This window comes from Bubalus kerabau, chromosome 5 (genome assembly GCF_029407905.1).
Source record: "Bubalus kerabau isolate K-KA32 ecotype Philippines breed swamp buffalo chromosome 5, PCC_UOA_SB_1v2, whole genome shotgun sequence".
NCBI classification, from domain to species: domain Eukaryota; kingdom Metazoa; phylum Chordata; class Mammalia; order Artiodactyla; family Bovidae; genus Bubalus; species Bubalus kerabau.
In genome coordinates this window covers 65024745-65042872 of record NC_073628.1, presented here as the reverse complement: position 1 = coordinate 65042872, position 18128 = coordinate 65024745, and the positions used below count along the sequence as shown (strand labels likewise).

Here is an 18128-nt window from a genome sequence, read left to right as displayed (position 1 = left end):
GAAAAAAACAAGAAAATGTGGAGAATTTGTATGGCTCAGTGGGGGCTAGCAGATGATTCAGAGTCCCTGGGAGCACAGGTCACAAAGAGAATCTGCACCCCCAGCTGTTTCTGATGGGACTGAATCAAGGCTCAGTGGGATACGGGGGCCAGGAATACTGGGGACAGGGCAGGAAAAAGCTCTCCCTGTCCTGGGATCCGCGGTGCTCCAGGCAGTGGCTTCTGAGAACTGGCATAAGAGCAGGACAGCTCATAGTGACCTCGCTTATGGCTCAGGTCCACACCTGCCAGCTGAGGGCAGGACAGCACTGAGGAAAAAAAAAAAAAAATTCTGAGGGAAAACCTCTGAATTTTGTGTGTTACGGAATGCATGGCAGAGGCCACTACTGTCGGGCTAGGGCAGGAGTGCGGAAAAAAATGCTCTGAATTAGAGGCACACGTATTTTTGCTGAACTCTTCAGCCAGACAGAGGAAATGAGAAAAATCCTCTGTGTACTTGGGATCATCACTGAAAGATGAGGTGACTGTTAGTGGCTGGGCGAGGGGCAGGAGAGCCGAAATGTACAACGTGTGGGACAGACATGCAGGAGTGCTGATGGCTGAGAATATGAACGCAAAATTGAGAGCGGACCCCCATCCCAGGAAGGCATACAAGCTCATACTTGTATGGACTGTTAAAAAATTATTCTGTATTTTGATCTGTTTATTTTTAAATTTTAATGGCATATAGTGGCTTTATGGTGTATTAGTTTATGCTATACAGCAAAGTGACACAGACATACAGAGATCAAACCAGTCAATCCTAAAAGAAATCAACCTGGAAATTCATTGAAAGGACTGATGCAAAAGCTGAAGCTCCAATACATAGGCCAACCTGATGCAAAGACCTGACTGACTGGAAAAGACCCTTATGATGCGAAAGATTAAGGGCAGGTGGAGATGGGGGCAACAGAGGATGAGATGGTTGGATGGCATCACTGACTCAATGGACATGAGTTTGAGCAAACTCTGGGAGTCAGTGAAGGACAGGGAAGCCTGGCATGCTGCAGTCCATGGGGTCGCAAAGAGTTGGACACCACTTAGTGACTGAACAACGGTCTTGTTTTTGGATTTCCTGCCCATGTAGGTCACCGCAGAGCACTGAGTAGCGTTCCCGGTGCTATACAGTAGATTCTCATTAGTTACCTATGTTTTACCTACATTATAGTAGTGTATACACATCAATTCCAATCTCCTAATCCACCCCACTCCCCCCGTACTCTCCTTGGCATCCATACATTTGTTTTCTACATTTGCGTCTCTATTTCTGCTTTGCAAATAGTTTCATCTGTACCATTTTTTTAATTACTCTCTTAAATTACACTTCAATTTTCACATCCTGACATGTAGGCTCCCCATAATCCTAGGGACCTCCTCCTTCACAGTAAGTCCTTTTATACAGAGGTCATGCTGTGAGTCTTTCTGTTTCAAAAGGTCACCCTTCTTATTGACCTTAAAGTTCCATACAGTTTTAGCTGGCCTGCCAGTGCCAGGCCAGCTAGAAGGAAGGAAGAAAAAAATTGGCATCCACCAGTACTTTCTTTTGGAGAAAATTCCACCACATCTCTGCCCCTCTGGCATATGCCCTAAAATGAATCAGTGAATCCACATCTTATATATGACCCAGGCACTTTTCAAGCAGCTTCTCCACGTGGTGACTTGAAACAAGTGAGTTTGTGCATGAACATTTCAGGAGTGGGGTACTGGTTTCCCTTAGCTCTTCAGCTCTTCCCACTGGAAGCCCTGCTGGTTCTTAAGCCAGATGTTATCGGGCCTTGTCTTCCTGGTGCAGGTCCTCTGTGCTGAGGAGCAGGGTGTGGGGAAATCTCCATAGTTGTGACATCCCTCCCATTCCCTACATTGTGGCTATTGGTCGAGAGTAGAACATGTCTCTTCTTCTCCTACCATCCCAGTGTGTCATTTTCTTTATAGCCTTACATACTTGTGTTCAGTCATTAAGTCCTGTCAGACTCCATAGACTGCAGGACTCCAGGCTCATTTATCCTCCTCTATCTCTTAGAGTTTGCTCATGTCCATTGAGTCAGTGATGCTCTCTAACCATCTCATCTTCTGCTGCCCTCTTCTTCTTTTGCCTTCAATCTTTACCAGCATCAGGTTCTTCTCCAGTGAGTTGGCTCTTTGCATCAGGTGGTCAAAATATCGGAGATTCAACTTCAGCAGCCAATAAATATTCAGGATTGATTTCCATTAGGATTGACTGGTTTTATCTCCTTGCAGTCCAAGGGACTTTCAGAAGTCTTTTCCAGCACCACAGTTCCAAAGCATCCAGCCTTCTTTATGGTCTAACTCTCACATCCTTACATGACTACTGGAAAAATTATAGCTTTGAATTTACGGAACTTCAGTTCAGTCACTCAGTCATGTCTGATTCTTTGCAACCCCATGGACTGCAGCATGCCAGGCTTCCCTGTCCATCACCAACTCCTGGAGCTTGTTCAAACACGTGTCCATTAAATCGGTGATGCCACCCAACCATCTCATCCTCTGTCATCCCCTTCTTCTGCCTTCAGTCTTGCCTGGCATCAGGGTCTTTTCCCAATGAGTCAATTCTTCTCATCAGGTGGCCAAAGTATTGGAGTTTCAATTTCAGCAGCAGCCCTTCCAATGAATATTCAGGACTAATTTCCTTTAGGATTGACTGGTTTGATCTCCTTGCAGTCCAAGGGACCCTCAAGAGTCTTCTCCAATACCACAGTTCAAAAACATCAATTCTTGGGCACTCAGCTTTCTTTATAGTCCAATTCTCACATCCAAACATGACTACTAGGAAAATCATAGCTTTGACTAGACAGAGCTTTGTTGGCAAAGTAATGTCTCTGCTTTTTAATGTGCTATCTACATTGGTCATAGCTTTTCTTCAAAGGAGCAAGCGTCTTTTAATTTCAAGGCTGCAGTCACCATCTGCAGTGATTTTGGAGCCCCCCCAAAAATAAAGTCAGCCACTGTTTCCCCATCTATTTGCCATGAAATGATGGGACTGGATGCCATGATCTTAGTTTTCTTTTTTTTTGAAATTTATTTATTTTAATTAGAGGCTAATTACTTTACAATATTGTATTGGTTTTGCCATACATCAACATGAATCCACCATGGATGTACACATGTTCCCAATCCTGAACCCCCCTCCCACCTTCCTCCCCATACCATCCCTCTGGGTCATCCTGAATGTTGAGTTTTAAGCCAACTGTCAATATGAACCTTACTTGTAGAAAATCTATTCCACTAGTCTTTTTTTTTTTCCCTAGTTAGTATTTTTATTTTTATTTATTTTTATTTTTTTAATTTTATTTTATTTTTAAACTTTACAAAATTGTATTAGTTATGCCAAATATCATAACGAATCCACCACAGGTATACATGTGTTCCACTAGTCTTAAGGTCATTCTCAGTGACAGCTATTTTATATGTAATTGTAATTCTAGAATGTATATGGGAGGAAATTAGCTCATAGTCATCCCAGTCTACCATCGTGACCCAAACATGATTTTCGTGTGTTCAATTTCATTGATTTCATCAATTTCAATGATTTAATTCTAATTGTTATTATTTCTTTTTTTGTGCTTACTTTAGAATTAACTTGCCATTCTTTTTGTAGTAAAGAAGAAAGCTTAAATGATTGATTTTACAATGTTTCTTGTATATGCATTCAGTACTGTAAAATTTCCTCTAAGCACTCTTTCAGTGCATCCCACATATTTTAATAGGTTGTGCTTTCATTTTAATTCAGTTCAAGTTGCCTGGCTATCTGGGTCAGTAGAGCATGAGACTCTTAATTTGATTTGAATATTTAAAATTTTCTCTTGAGATTTCTTCTTTGACTCATGTTATTTAAATGCATCTTGCTAAATCTCCCAATATTTTAGGATTTTCCAGTTATTCTTCTTTTGTTTATTTCAAGTTTAGTTTCATTTTGTCTGAGGGCAGAAATCGTATGGTTTCTACATGTTAAAATTGTTAAGGTGTGTTTTATTGCTCAGTATTTGGCCTATCTTGGTGAATGTTCCGTGTGAACTTGATAAGAATGTGTTCTGTTGTGGAAATGAAATAGCCTATAGATGTCAATTATATCCAGTTGATTGATTTTGTTGTTGTGTTCAACTATGTCATTTCTGATTTTCTGTTTATCCATTTCTGAGGGAGGGGTTTTGTGTATCCTGCAATGGCAGGAGAGTTCTTTACCACTAGTGCCACATGGGAAGCAGATTACCTAATTATAGTTTTTTTCTCAGCATTTTAAATATGTCACTCCATTCTGTTCATGAGCTTCCCAGGTGTCTCTGACAGTAAAGTATCTGCCTGCAATGCAGGAGATCCCAGTTGGATCCCTGGGTTGGGAATATCCCCTGGAGAAGGGAATGGCTACCCACTCCAGTATTCTTGCCTAGAGAATTCTATGGACAGAGGAGCCTGGTGGGCTACAGCCCACAGGATGGCAAAGAATCAGACTTGACTGAGTGACTAACACTTTCACTTTCTTTCTGTTCTTGCTTGAATGGTTTTGGAGAAGTTGGATGTAATGCTTATTTTTATTCCTTTGTAAGTAGAGTGTTTTTTTCCCTTAAGCCTTTTTCAGAATTTTTTTTTTTTAATTTTTGATTATTTTTATAACTTAAAAGTGATATGCATAAGGGTAGTTCTTTGGCATTTATTTTGCTCTAGTGTTTTCTGGGATCTATAGTTTGATATCTAACATTAGTTGAAAATTCTAAGTCATTTTTAGTTACATATTTCTTCTTCTTCTTTTTTTGTTTTTTCCTCTTTCTGGCCAGAAATATTGGAGTGGGAATTCAGGACTGAATACTGGGCTGGATTCAGGCCAGAATACTGGAGTGGGTAGCCTTTCCCTTCTCCAGGGGATCTTTACAACCCAGGGATGTAATCCAGGTCTCCTGCGTTGTAGGCAAATTCTTTACCAGCTGAGCCACAAGGGAAGCCCCTTTCACTTTCACCTCCTGGTATGCCCCTTCATGTACGTTATACCTGTTGTAGTTGTCCACTGTTCCCTTGTGGCTCAACTAGTAAAGAATCCGGGAGACCTGCGTTCGATCCCTGGGTTTGGAAGATCCCCCGGAGAAGGGAAGGGCTACCAACTCCAGTATTCTGGCCTAGAGAATTCCATTGACTGTATAGTCCATGGGATCACAAAGAGTTGGACACGACTGAGTGACTTTCGCTTTCACTTTTCACTGTCACTGTCTCTAGATATTATGTTTTTTCCAGACTTTGTTCTCTCCACTTTTCAGTTTTCAAGGATTCTATTGATGTATCCTTGTTAAATTAAAAAAGGCCAGCCTTGAAAATTCCCCGTGTAGACAAAATCAGTTTATTCATACAAATAAAGCTTAAGTTAGCTTGTTCCGCTAGGCTAAGTTGACCAGGGCCATTTCTTGTATGCCTTTCAAATTATTAGCAAAATGTAAATTTTTACCAAAGTTGGTATGAGGTAACCAGTGAGTAATTCTCTATCATTTAAGGAAATTTTAATATTATAAACAGTCATTGACTTCTCACTATGTAAACCAGTTTATAACAATGGACCCTGAGCCTCATTCCATGTTTTGGTTAGAGTGCTTTGGTTCAGGACCTGTCTTTTTGGTGTGTGTACAATAAGCTTTTACTTATTACTGCTTCAGTCATTCATTGATTTTATTTCAGACATGTATGCCCTTTTGACATCCTCTAGCTCAGCGATTCTTACTTCAGCTGTGTTCAGTCTGCTAATGAACCCATAAGAGTCATTCTTCATTTCAGTTGTAGTGTCTTTTATCTCTTGATTTCCTTTTTTGGCCCTTAAGATTCCCAACTTTCAGCTTATAATGCCCTTCTGTTCTTGAATGTCATCTGTTTACCTGTTAGACCCCTTAGCAGAGTAATCATAGATGTTTCCAACTCTCAGTCTACTAATTCCAATATCCCTGCCTTGTCTAATTCTGGTATTTCTTCTGCCTCTTCAAGCTGTAATTGCTGTCTTTGATATGACTTGTAATTTTTCTCTTGATAGCAGACATGATGCCCTGGGTAAAATCAGCAGCTGTAAATGGGCCTTTAGTAAAGTGATGTGGAGGGTGGGGGAGGGGGAGTTTTCATAGTTCTGTAAGTAGGTCTCAGTCTTTATTTCCTTTTAAAATATTTATTTATTTGTCTGTGCAGGATTTTAGTTGTGGCCCCTGGAATCTTTAGTTGCAGCAAGCAGGATCCAGTTTCCTCACCAGGGATCTAACCCAGGTCCGCGCATTGGGAGCCTGGAATGTTAGCCCCTGGACCAGTGGAGAAGTCACAGCCTCAGTCTTTTAATGAGCCTATATATCTGCACTGCAAATTGCTTACATATTTCTCATTCTCTCTTTCTTTTAGGGGACAGGATAGCTAGTATGGTCTGCAGATGGGCAAGTCAGGTTTAAAAGCCAGCAGTTAAGGCCATGCTTAAATAGTTTCTCACCTGCTGGCAGCCTTATTGAAGAACAGTAAGTTCAGGTGTTTTTCATAATAGTGCCTTTTTCTCTTTCCTCGCCTGAGGCTCTGGAATCTTTTTCTCCAGTATTTACTGTGAAAACTTGGTCAAGTTTCTGAGGTGAAACTCAGTTGTGTGAAGGGCCCCTTGGAGTTTTTTAATTCTTGGACTTGTCTACTCTGAGCCCCCATCATCGAGTTACTTACAGTCGGGCTTTTTCCCTCTGGGATGAGTTCTGGGGGAGTTTCAGCTCGTGACTTTCTGCTCTGGTAAGTTGTGATTCTTTGTCTGCCTTTCTGCTCTCCAGTTTTGGGTCGAGTTGTTTGCTCTGTGGCCTTTTCTTTTAAAAAAGTTGTTGATCTTTTAGTTTGTTCAGGCTTTTACTCGTGTTTAGAACAGAGTTTCAACTTCAAATTTCCTTACAAGAAGATTCAAGATACATGAGAAAATTTTAATTGTTTGGTGTATCTAAGACATTTAATAGATTACTTTAGTGTGGGATATTTAACATTTCAAATTATAAAGATGATAATGTGGTTTATCCTTCTTATAAAGCACTGAGGTTTCTCCATTAGAAATTTATATTTGCTTTCATATAAATTTTTCAGTTTATATGAATTATATGCTATATTTAATATTTTAAATAACATTTGGTTTTTCAGACCTTTAAGATTTTATTCGTTAAATATTTTCATGACCTATTCCGAGCAGAAACTGTTAACTAGTGCTGTTTAAGCTGTAGTTTGAAGACAAAATGGCATGTCTTCATGGACTGTCCAGTGAGATTTTTATTGAAATAATTTTTTATTGGTAAAATTTCCATTTTGCCTTCCTTATAAACTTTTATATTTTGCTTAAAATTTCTACCTTTTTAAATGTATCTCAAATAGTGTTCCTTTACCACATAAAACATAGTTTCATAATAGCTGCTTTAAAATCTGTATCAAATAATTTTATCATCTGAGTCATCCCAGAGTCTGTGTCACTTTTGGTTGCCTTTTCCCCTGAGAATGACTCATATTTTCCTCAGTTTTGGTGTGTTAAGAATTATTATTTTTTTAACATTTTATTTTATATTGAGGTATAGCCGATTAACAATGTTTTGATAATTTCAGGTGAACAACGAAGGGATTCAGCCATACATATACATACAAAGAATTATTATTAATATTATTATTATTATATCCTGGATGTTGTGAATTGTGTAGACTCTGGGTTTTGTTTTAATCCTGTGGAGAACGTTGATGGTTTGTTTCTGCAGGAGATAGAGTTTATTTTGTTCAGACTGCCAGTTGTGTTTTACCTTTTGTTGCCATGATTCAAATCTCAGTTGTTTTCTCAAAACGTTGGTCATGAATATTTTGGCCTGTGAGGCATGCTTATTTGAACCTGTGAAGTTCAGGGCTTAGGCTGATTCTGCAGGTGGTTCAAATGTTAGTTGAATGCTCAAAATTGCTCTGCTGATAACGGGTTTGTGCAGAGCAAATGCAGCTCACACGTTAGGCTGAGAGTTTTATGTGCTTCTCCACAGAAATGCCAGCTTCACCTCCTTTAGGATTTTCTTGCATGCTCTGGCCTAACTAACTGACTTTCTTCCATTGTTCCCTGGAAGAAATATCTTAATTTTCTGCCAAAGTTTTAGCTGTGCATGCTACATACCCCTGTGCAATTGGTGTCTACCCTTGGTGATAACCATGAAAGAAGAATCAAAAACGCAGCCTGCAACCGGTTTGCTTCTCCAACTCTTAACTCATTCCCATCACTCCTCTGCTGTTGTTTACCTTCCAGGTCCTCAAGTCATGTTATTTGTTTTCTTCTCTAATGTCACCACATTTACTGTTGAGATCGGTGAGAGAGATGGGTGTTAGGGGCCTGGATCTCATAGGCAGAATGGGAACTCCTACAGAGTATACACTGATATTAAGCACACATTTCCCTTGACAGTGAGACATTAAGGAGTTGCCACTCACATTTTGAAAAGCAGTATGTTTGTAGCATCTCTGAAGGTATGTCTGATGGGTCAGTGGTTGGTATAGGTTTCTGAATCTGTACTGGATTCAGCACTAAACTGAACCCACCTGGTAGTTAATTGGCACCAATTAGGTAAGTGTACCTTATGGCTGCCCAGCTGCTTGGCAAGAAAGTAAGACTGGGAAATAAACTTTCATCTTTGCTATTTAAAATCACCCATGTCTGTTATTTTTGAATTTGAATTTGCTTATTTTGAAATTAAGCAGAATTTCTCTTCTGAAAATTGAACACATCTGTCTTAGTAAGCTGTTAGATTTAAACAACATAAAGGTTTGTCTCAAACATTTAAAAACAAATTAAATCCTATTGCTGCTACTATCAGGTACTCACATGCAACTTATGTTTTAACTGGAAAATAAATTCACCCAGATTGTACACACTTTTATGCTTTAGTAATTTATTACCAAGTGGAGGCAAAAGATAATAGTTATTAGTTGAGTGCTTCATCTTTATGTGATAACTGCCATAGTCAAACCCAAATTAATGATTAGATTTCAAAAAAAATTTTTATAATTTTCTTGCTGAGGGTAACCAATCTGGTATCCTATATTTGGACCCTGTTGTTAAACATTTTGAGCCAGCAAATTGTTTTAAAACACACAGGAATAAAACATAACTATTTATTATGTATATTCCCAAGATGAAGATGGGGAGAAAATCATGGAATCAATAAATACAGGATGCAATTCTATTTTATTAGGCCTCTGAAGATATCCTGCAAGTCTGTAACAGTTTTCTTATTAATTCTATATTTGTGTGTTATATCCCTTGTGTTTTGTAAATGGGTGTGTAACTGATTTTAATTTAGTATTATAACACCAAATCGGGTTCTCTATTTTTCTCATTCTGAGAGCTTTATTTTTGTTATAATTTCTTAAAGCTGATGGTCATAAATCGAATACATTATGTACAAAAGTTTTTATAATTGCTAGAATCAAATGGCATTTGCCATTTTATAAATTACCTAGAATATAATGATTAAAGAAATTATCTTTTTCTATGATAATGAAAAATAAACTTCACAAATAGGTTTAATGATTACATACATAAGCAAATTGAGAATTAGTGAGATGTTTCTAACACTTGACCTTTCGATGAATTCTGTGCTTTCAAAAATATCAGTATTAACTATTTCATAAGGACAGTAGTATTAAGAGCAACATATTTTTATGTAGAAAAATAACAAATAACTAGATATCTCGGCTCCTGTATGAGGTTGCTAGGGCTGCTATAACAAAGTTCCACAAGTTGAATCTCTTAAACAATAGAAATGCATTTGTCTACACTTGAGGAGACTAGACATCAGAGAACCAGGTGTCAGCTTGGTTGGTCCCTCTTGTGATCTGTACTTGCCTCTCTCCTAGCTTCTGGTGGTTTCCTGATGATCATTGTCATTCCTTGGCATAGATACTGTTCTGCCTAAGAAAAATCTTTATCTTTACATGGCATTTTCACTGTGTCTGTGTTGTCCAAACTTCCTTTTCTTATAAGGACACCAGTCATATTGGATGCTCACTACTGATCTCATTTAAAACTTGATGGTCTCCAATAAAATCACATTCTATGGTGCTAGGAGTTTAGACTCCAGAGTATCTTTTCTGAGTAGAAACAATTCAACCCATAATATCCAAAATCAGGAAATATGTGCACTAGAGATTTATTTATTAATCATGCCCTTGCTTTTGAATATTGAAGTAATTTCCAAGAATACAACAACCCATTTTTGTTTTGTTTTTCTCTATTCAGTTCTTACTTCTTTAGGAAAAACAAATATACTGATGAAAATTTAATAAAACAAATTATTCTATAAGGGCTTGTTTTGATATAAGAATAACTCATTCATTTATTTTCTCTTTCATTCAAATACTTTTGAGTACACTGGGGAAACAGACTTCATTAAGAAGAATTCAAAAGATTCTGCCATGAATTGGGTGTCTCTGGACTTAACTTGTACAGATTAAGAAGTAGCTAAGTATTAAAAAAAAAAAATCAAAGATTGAATTTTCTAATAGCTGTACTTCTCCAAGAAAATTTTATCTTGTATTACTCTGATAAAAAGCCTACAGCACAGGGCCAGAAACTTCGAAGCTCCTGTAATCTGAGTCAACAGCTGTCATTATTCTTACTGTTACAGGTGATAATATACTAATGAAAGACTTGAAGCTCTTTTTTTTTTTTTTTTTTTTTAAGACTTGAAGCTCTTGAGTTCACTTCTGCTTCCCTGCATTACAAACATTGGTGTCTAAGAGCCTCATGTCTAGAAGCCCAAACTTATTAAAGAAGTGTAGACTTAATAACACTGAACATATACAAAGGCTTTGGGAAGCATGCATGGAAATGGCAGACATAATCCAGCATAGCAAACACACTGAGAGCCAAGTGAAGGCTAAAGCCACCACACACACAAAGGGAAGCAGGACTACAGCCTGAATCTGACTTTGAGTATGTGCTGATGAAACAAAAGTAGACGTCTATCTAGTATAGAATTCACATTATCCAGAATATAATGCAGATGATTTGACATATAAGCAATAGGGAGAATAAACAGTGAATATATGCCAATACTCAGCTGTTTCAATGTTGGAACTATTAGACAAAGGCTTTAGATCAGCTATTTTAAGTATGCACCATGAGGTAAAGGAAAAAAAACGTCAAACACATAAAATAAGTTTATCAACAGTTACTCATATTTTATTATTCTAAATATTCCATCTAATAAGCACAGTTCTTCAAAGAGGATAAGAGAGCATGACATCACTACTTTGCCTACCAAAGTAAAGAAAACCTCTTTTAATAACATAAAACATCAAAATAATGATAAAATCAGTATTACATAATCAAAAAAATGGCTTAATTCTCCTAAAAGAAAAGGGGGGAATGAAAGTGTCAGTTCCTAGGCAGGTTGATAGGGAGTCTAGGGGTCCCCAAGGAGAGAGGGGTCTGGAATTCTCAAGGTGGAAGAAAGGACAAACTTTTTTTCTTTCTCCACATTCCTTAGGATTATATAAGAATAATGTATCTTGCCTAAGGACAGTCTTTGGATTAAACCTTCTGGCTAATTCTGTTATCTTAAAATGTAACTTATGGGAGTAGGTCTGATGAGGCCTTTACAACCTCCAGACATTCTTTGGATTCATTGGAGAGTATATAACTTCATTGTTAACACTAGCAAGTGGGTACTCTTTCTGCCCCCTTCTGATGCCATGTCAGAAGCCTTCTCTATCTCTTTTATACTTTAATAAAACTTTATTACACACACACACACACACACACACACACACAAAAGGAGCTTATATACAAGGCACATGTCTACAAGTCTCAAAATATAGAATTAAATTTTTGGCACCCGATTAATAAAAATTGCAGAAAAATAAGTCTGAAAGATTTGAACAAGATTGGCAAATCCTTGATCTAGCTGACCTTTTTAGAACAATATATTCACTAACTGGAGAATACTCATTTTTTTGGCGTTCCCATTATGTATTCACCAATGTAGACCACAAGCTTTGCCATAAAATAGGTCTCCGTAAACTTAAAAGAACTGAAAATATACAATGCCTTCTCATCATAACAAAATTGAATTAGAAATCAACAATAAGATATCTAGAAACATCCTAATATCTGGAAAGTAGACAGCATGTTTTTAAACAATTCATGAGCCAAAGATGAAATGAAAAGTGATAATAGGAAGTGTTTTGAAGGGAATGGACAGACATCAGCTGATACCAATGCTCATGGGATATAGGCAAAGCAATTCATAGAGGGGAAGACTATCTACTATCTTTAGTGCTTCTAAATTCAAGGACTAAGGATCTACATTTCCAAGCCAGGGAAAGAAAAGTAAAGTGAAACCAAGTAACTGGAAGGAAGTAAATAATAAAGAGCAGAAATCAATGAAACAGAAAAGTAGATACATGATAGAGAAGTTTAAAAGACAAGAGCTAATTCTTTGAAAAGATCAACAATGTTTACACATCCTTAAAATAACTTGACCGACTAAACAGTAAAAGAAAAGAACAAAAATCAATAATATCATAAATAAAAAAGCAAGGTTATCACAAGAGAGAGAATGAGTGCAGTAACACTATGAAAAGAGTTTTGACCTCCAGGGCTGGACACAGTGTGGGCATTAATGCTATAGAGGAGTCAACTATCAATGTAATTATTGTTTCCATTGGAAATCAGATGTCTTTTCTTTCTGGATGTTTTAGCATTCTTTTTTCCTTCATGTGGCTCAGTATAGATTTTTTTTAATACTGTTTAAAATTTGGGGAGCTATTCTTAAACTTTAGGATTATTATCTTTTCACCAGCTAATTAAATCCTTATTCACTATTTTTTTTTTCAAATACTGTCTTATATTCACCATTATTTCCTTTTGTAATTCTAATTAGGCATGTTAGAACTCTTCAATATTTTTTAACTTGATGACATCTAAAAGATGTTTCATCTTTTCCATCTTATATTTTATGTAGCATTTATATGTCTGAATATCTACCTTTCTATTTAGCCATGCATATTTTGCTTTCACCTAGACAGTGACATTCTAATTTCAATTATTAAAATTTTATTTATAGACATTCTCTTTGTTCCTGAGATATCACTTATCCATTTTAGGAGTCTACTTTTACTCACACAGTCAAAATATTCTTGTATCTTTCAAAATACTTTAAAGTCTTTTTATGACTTTCTATGTACAGTTTTCACAGACCTAGGGCTATGATTTGTTGATTTTGCTAGTTAGTAATATTACTAATATTATAGTTTATATTTTTAACTCTATTTTTTTGTGTATTTACTGATTTGTTATTGCTTGTTCATGTTCCATTAAATTTTATCCTTGCTAATTTTTTTAAGTCCTGGTTTTAAAAATTGTCTCTCTTGAGAATATTTAAATTTGATCCTTCCAGTTGAGTTCCCTGGTGGCTCAGATGGTAAAGCATCTGCCCACAATGCAGGAGACCTGGGTTCGATCACTTAGTCAGGAGGATCTTCTGGAGAAGGAAATGACAACTCACTCTAATACTCTTGCTTGGAAAATTCCATGGATGGAGGAGCCTGGTAGACTACAGTCCATGGGGTTGCAAAGAGTCAGACACGACTGAGCAACCTCATTTTCTCTTTTTCACTTTTCTGTTATGTTTAGACTATATTTCAGTATGGGATTTTTAAGATCAATGGATAGTATAAATCTTTGCTTGTGTCAAATTGTGATAACAAATTCTCCTGGCAAATGTTTATTCTTTCTTCCTGTGCAATTATGGCCAAGGGCAAAGTCTTTATTTTCTCCCTTGCTGAGACAGATTTTTGTTTGTTTGCTTGGGATTGTTTTCTTTTGCTTCCCTCCCAGACCCTAGTGACTCACTAAGGGTCTTACTTCTTGGAATTACTAACTTCAGGTTCTATTGTGAATCATTTCTCTACCAGGGTACTTGCCTTCTCTGTAGCTCTAGTGTGCAGCTGCATCTATGGATTCTTCTTTTTTGTTTGGGGATGAGGGGAGTTTAGGAAGAATGGAGAGAGGGCTGCTGACTTGGTTCACTTTATCTTTTTCCTTATTATTTTATCCAGCATTTTTAGGTATGTACTCAAAAGCATTTTTTGAGCACTTAATTTGCGATATCTCTCATTACAGAAACTATATCATTTTTTAAAATTTAAAGTTATTGATTTTAATTGGATGCTAATTACTTTACAATATTGTATTGGTTCTGCCACACATCAACATGAATCTGCCACGGGCATACACGTGTTCCCCATCCTGAACCCCCCTCCCACCTCCCTCCCAGTACCATCTCTCTGGGTCATCCCAGTGCAGCAGCCCCAAGGATCCTGTATCAAACCTGGACTGGCGATTCGTTTATTATATGATATTATACATGTTTCCATGCCCTTCCTCCAAATCATCCCGCCCTCTCCCTCTCCCACAGAGTTCAAAAGACTGTTCTATACATCTGTGTCTCTTTTGCTGTCTCTCATACAGGGTTATCGTTACCATCTTTCTAAATTCCATATATATGCATTAGTATACTGTATTGGTGTTTTTCTTTCTGGCTTACTTCACTCTGTATCATAGGTTCCAGTTTCATCCACCTCATTAGAACTGATTCAAATGTATTCTTATTAATGGCTGAGTAATACTCCATTGTGTATATGTACCACAGCTTTCTTATCCATTCATCTGCTGATGGACATTTAGGTTGCTTCGATGTCCTGGCTATTATAAACAGTGCAGCAATGAACATTGGGGTACACGTGTCTCTTTCAATTCTGGTTTCCTCAGTGTGTATGCCCAGCACTGGAATTGCTGGGTCATAAGGCAGTTCTATTTCCAGTTTTTTAAGGAATCTCCACACTGTTCTCCAGAGTGGCTGTAAAAGGAAACTATAAGCAAGGTGAAAAGACAGCCTTCATAATGGGAGAAAATAATAGGAAATGAAGCAACTTACAAAGAACTAATCTCAAAAATATACAAGCAACTCCTGCAGCTCAATTCCAGAAAAATAAATGACCCAATCAAAAAATGGGCCAAAGAACTAAACAGACATTTCTCCAAAGAAGACATACAGATGGCTAACAAACACATGAAAAGATGCTCAACAACACTCATTATCAGAGAAATGCAAATCCAAACCACAATGAGGTACCATTTCACCCTAGTCAGAATGGCTGCTATCCAAAAGTCTACAGGCAATAAATGCTGGAGAGGGTGTGGAGAAAAGGGAACCCTCTTACACTGTTGGTGGGAAAGAAACTATATCATTTTAAATCTACATTTATTATGGCATTTGGAGAGTTTATCGCTTTTTTTTCTCTACAGACTGATTCAATATATTTACAAGTTTGCATATTATTTTACAACTCTTAACTGTCCAATTTAAATGATTTGTTAGTTTACAATATGACTAATAGATTCATATCATTTTACTTTTGCTTTTAAGATGTTAATGCCTATTTAGAAATATTATCAACATTAAAGTAAGATATGAATTTTGTAATGCCTCATCTCCCCACTATTAATGTCCACTGACTTAATTGCCTCTGAGACCCATTAAAAGCTAGGCTGCATCCAACTTCCTAATATCTTTGTTTTTCTAGAGATGAAAACTATTTAAAATCCTTGTCTCTTCTCTCTGGGGAACTTAAATGCACTACCCAGAACTAAATCTGGTAGATGTGTATTTACTCTTTTCGAAACTCAGGCAAAAGGCAAGTCCTAAAGAAAATTAAAAATAATAATGGCAAATTGTGGCAGAATAGACAAGAAATTAGTAGCATTGTGTTTTAATTCATGCATGTGTTTTAAGACCCATGTTTAGAGACTGTTTAGTGGAGCTAGATCTTTTAATTTTGAAAGCACACATTTACTGAAATTACAGTTACAGTGTGAAACATTTCTCTGTGCCTGTGATCTTTTCATTGTATAACAAATTGTAGCTTTCTATTTGTCCGTCTGTGGCTCCTCCATGATCACTTTGAAAAGTGTGTCCCAAGAGATGGAAGTCGTAAGACCTCAAATTACTCCTCACCCCGAAGATCAGAGTAGTTCAATTTGTCCCATCTTGTATTCTTTTCTGAAAATAAAGCCAATCCTGTTACTCTGGCCACAGATAATTAGGTCAGTGATTCACACAGCTGTTGGGATAAGTATGTATAGGCTCAGAAAAAAAATTAAAAAAAAAGAGTGTGCGGGGAGGTGGCGGTGGGATCTAGCGAGTCAAAACTGATGATGCTCTCCCAATATGTTAGTCAGTACGGATGCTGCCTCTTTCTCTTGGGGAAGCTGTGACTTGTAAGCGAGGGGAGAAAGTCAGACATTAAAGCTGGCTTCCTTGTATGTAAACTTTGTATTTCAGTTTTTGGGGATACAAATAATACATCTCAGAAAATCTCAAACCCGGAAGTCCAGATGGGTAATGAAATGACATCTGTACCATCTTTTCATACTTTATTCTGTATTTAGCCTAAGATTCCTGAAGGTATTATTATGTATTTTCTGGGATGAGGACGTGGTGCCTTATACTAGAAACTCTTTGGATTTTCTATTCATCCACAGTAACTCCCTAATTTGTGTAGAATTGTTCCTTGTTCATATAAATGTATTTTCATAGGAACCATGATTGGATTTAGTAATTGTGTGTATTTACATTAAAAATTGCATCATGTGTATAAATTGTTATGACTGAAGTAAAAATAAGTTTGTCTTTGGAATAGCCAAAATCTCCCTAGGGTCAGAGGCCTCATAAAAAACTCAGATTCTGACTTTCTTAGCAACATATATGAGGTAACTAGATGGATAGATCAGGATAACCGATTGGAGGCCAACAGGTAAATATTGTGGTAATGTTGCAAGGTAATAACATGGCAAGGAAATATTAATATTTATTGAATATTTAAATATATGCCAGTCACTGTGCGAAATGTTTATGTTCAACAAATGTAATCCCCAGAAGAGACCTGGAAATGGTTCTAAGACATGTAACTTGTTTTTCATAATGGCAGTAACATTAGAACAAGTGAGCTGATCCTCATCTGAGTGGTTTTAAAACCTATAATCCTAGTGACACCCCCATTTTTTTTTTTTTTTGCTGTTTTTTAAATATGTTTGTGTATTTTCTTCATCAGGACTGAATCTTATTAAAAATCAAATTCCTAGTAATCATGGAAGTGAAAGTGTTAGTCTCTCAGTGGTGTCAAAATCTTTGTGACCCCATAGCTCACCAGGCTCCTCTGTCCATGGGATTCTCCAGGCAAGAAAACTGGAGCGGGTAGCCATTTCCTTATCTTGGGGATCTTCCTGACCCTGGGATGGAACACAGGTCTCCTGCATTGCAGGCGGATTCTTTACCATCTTAGCCACTAGGGAAGGTCTAGTATCCATATTAAATACTAGTAAGATTAAGAATTTTACTCTCTGAGTTCCAGTGAGAAATTATAAATATTTAAAAAGTAATGAAAATCCTGTGTGATTATGATACCCAGATTCTTGAAAATGTAGGTTAGATTCTAGCTGTAATAGGACAGCAAACTAAGGCTAAGAAAATACTTAAATGGAAAGAAAATAGCTTAAGTGGGAAATACTGCATAAAACTGAGAAATAGAAACAAGATTTTTTTGTTTGACCATGGCTGCACAAGGAAATCACTTTAATTTTTTTTTTTTTTTTTTAAGCCCATGCCTTGGCTCTACATTAGACAGAGTAAGCCTGAGCCCTGCCAAGCAGTACTAGTAGAAGGCTCCCCGGATGGTTTTCAATGAGAAGCCAGCATACAGTTGTTCATTAGCATACAATTCTAACTAATTTTCAGAAGAGTTTCTGTTAAATGAGACACAAAAATAATTTAAAGCAGCCCCTGTAACCTTCTCTGTTATATTTAGCAGACTCTTGGAATGCTTTAGAGAGTGCCACCTGGCTATTTTTCTCAATCATGGTAGTTTACAGGTCATAAATAATCCATGCGTATCTAGTCATCTTAGTATTGGTCTTAAGGAAAATAATAGTGATGATGTAGTGAACTTCTCTCTATTTGACATTATAAGGACAAATAATCATCAATTCATGTTACCTCACGATGATTTCTGGCATAA

The 18128-nt window shown here is 37.0% G+C and overlaps 1 protein-coding gene across 30 annotated transcripts in view; it reads left to right on the top strand.

Annotated features, from left to right (window-relative positions):
• Nucleotides 1-5317: 5317 nt before the first annotated feature.
• LOC129652815 (craniofacial development protein 2-like) overlaps nt 5318-18128 on the top strand; it is a 641831-nt gene continuing 629020 nt past the window's right edge. For 7 of the 30 annotated variants that reach the window (XR_008714769.1, XR_008714759.1, XR_008714771.1 and 4 more), the window contains exon 1: nt 5318-6779. The gene's annotated coding sequence lies outside the window, so the exon portion shown is untranslated. The remainder of the gene's footprint in view (nt 6780-18128) is intronic. The other 23 variants (XR_008714778.1, XR_008714783.1, XR_008714785.1 and 20 more) reach the window with 10 other exon arrangements.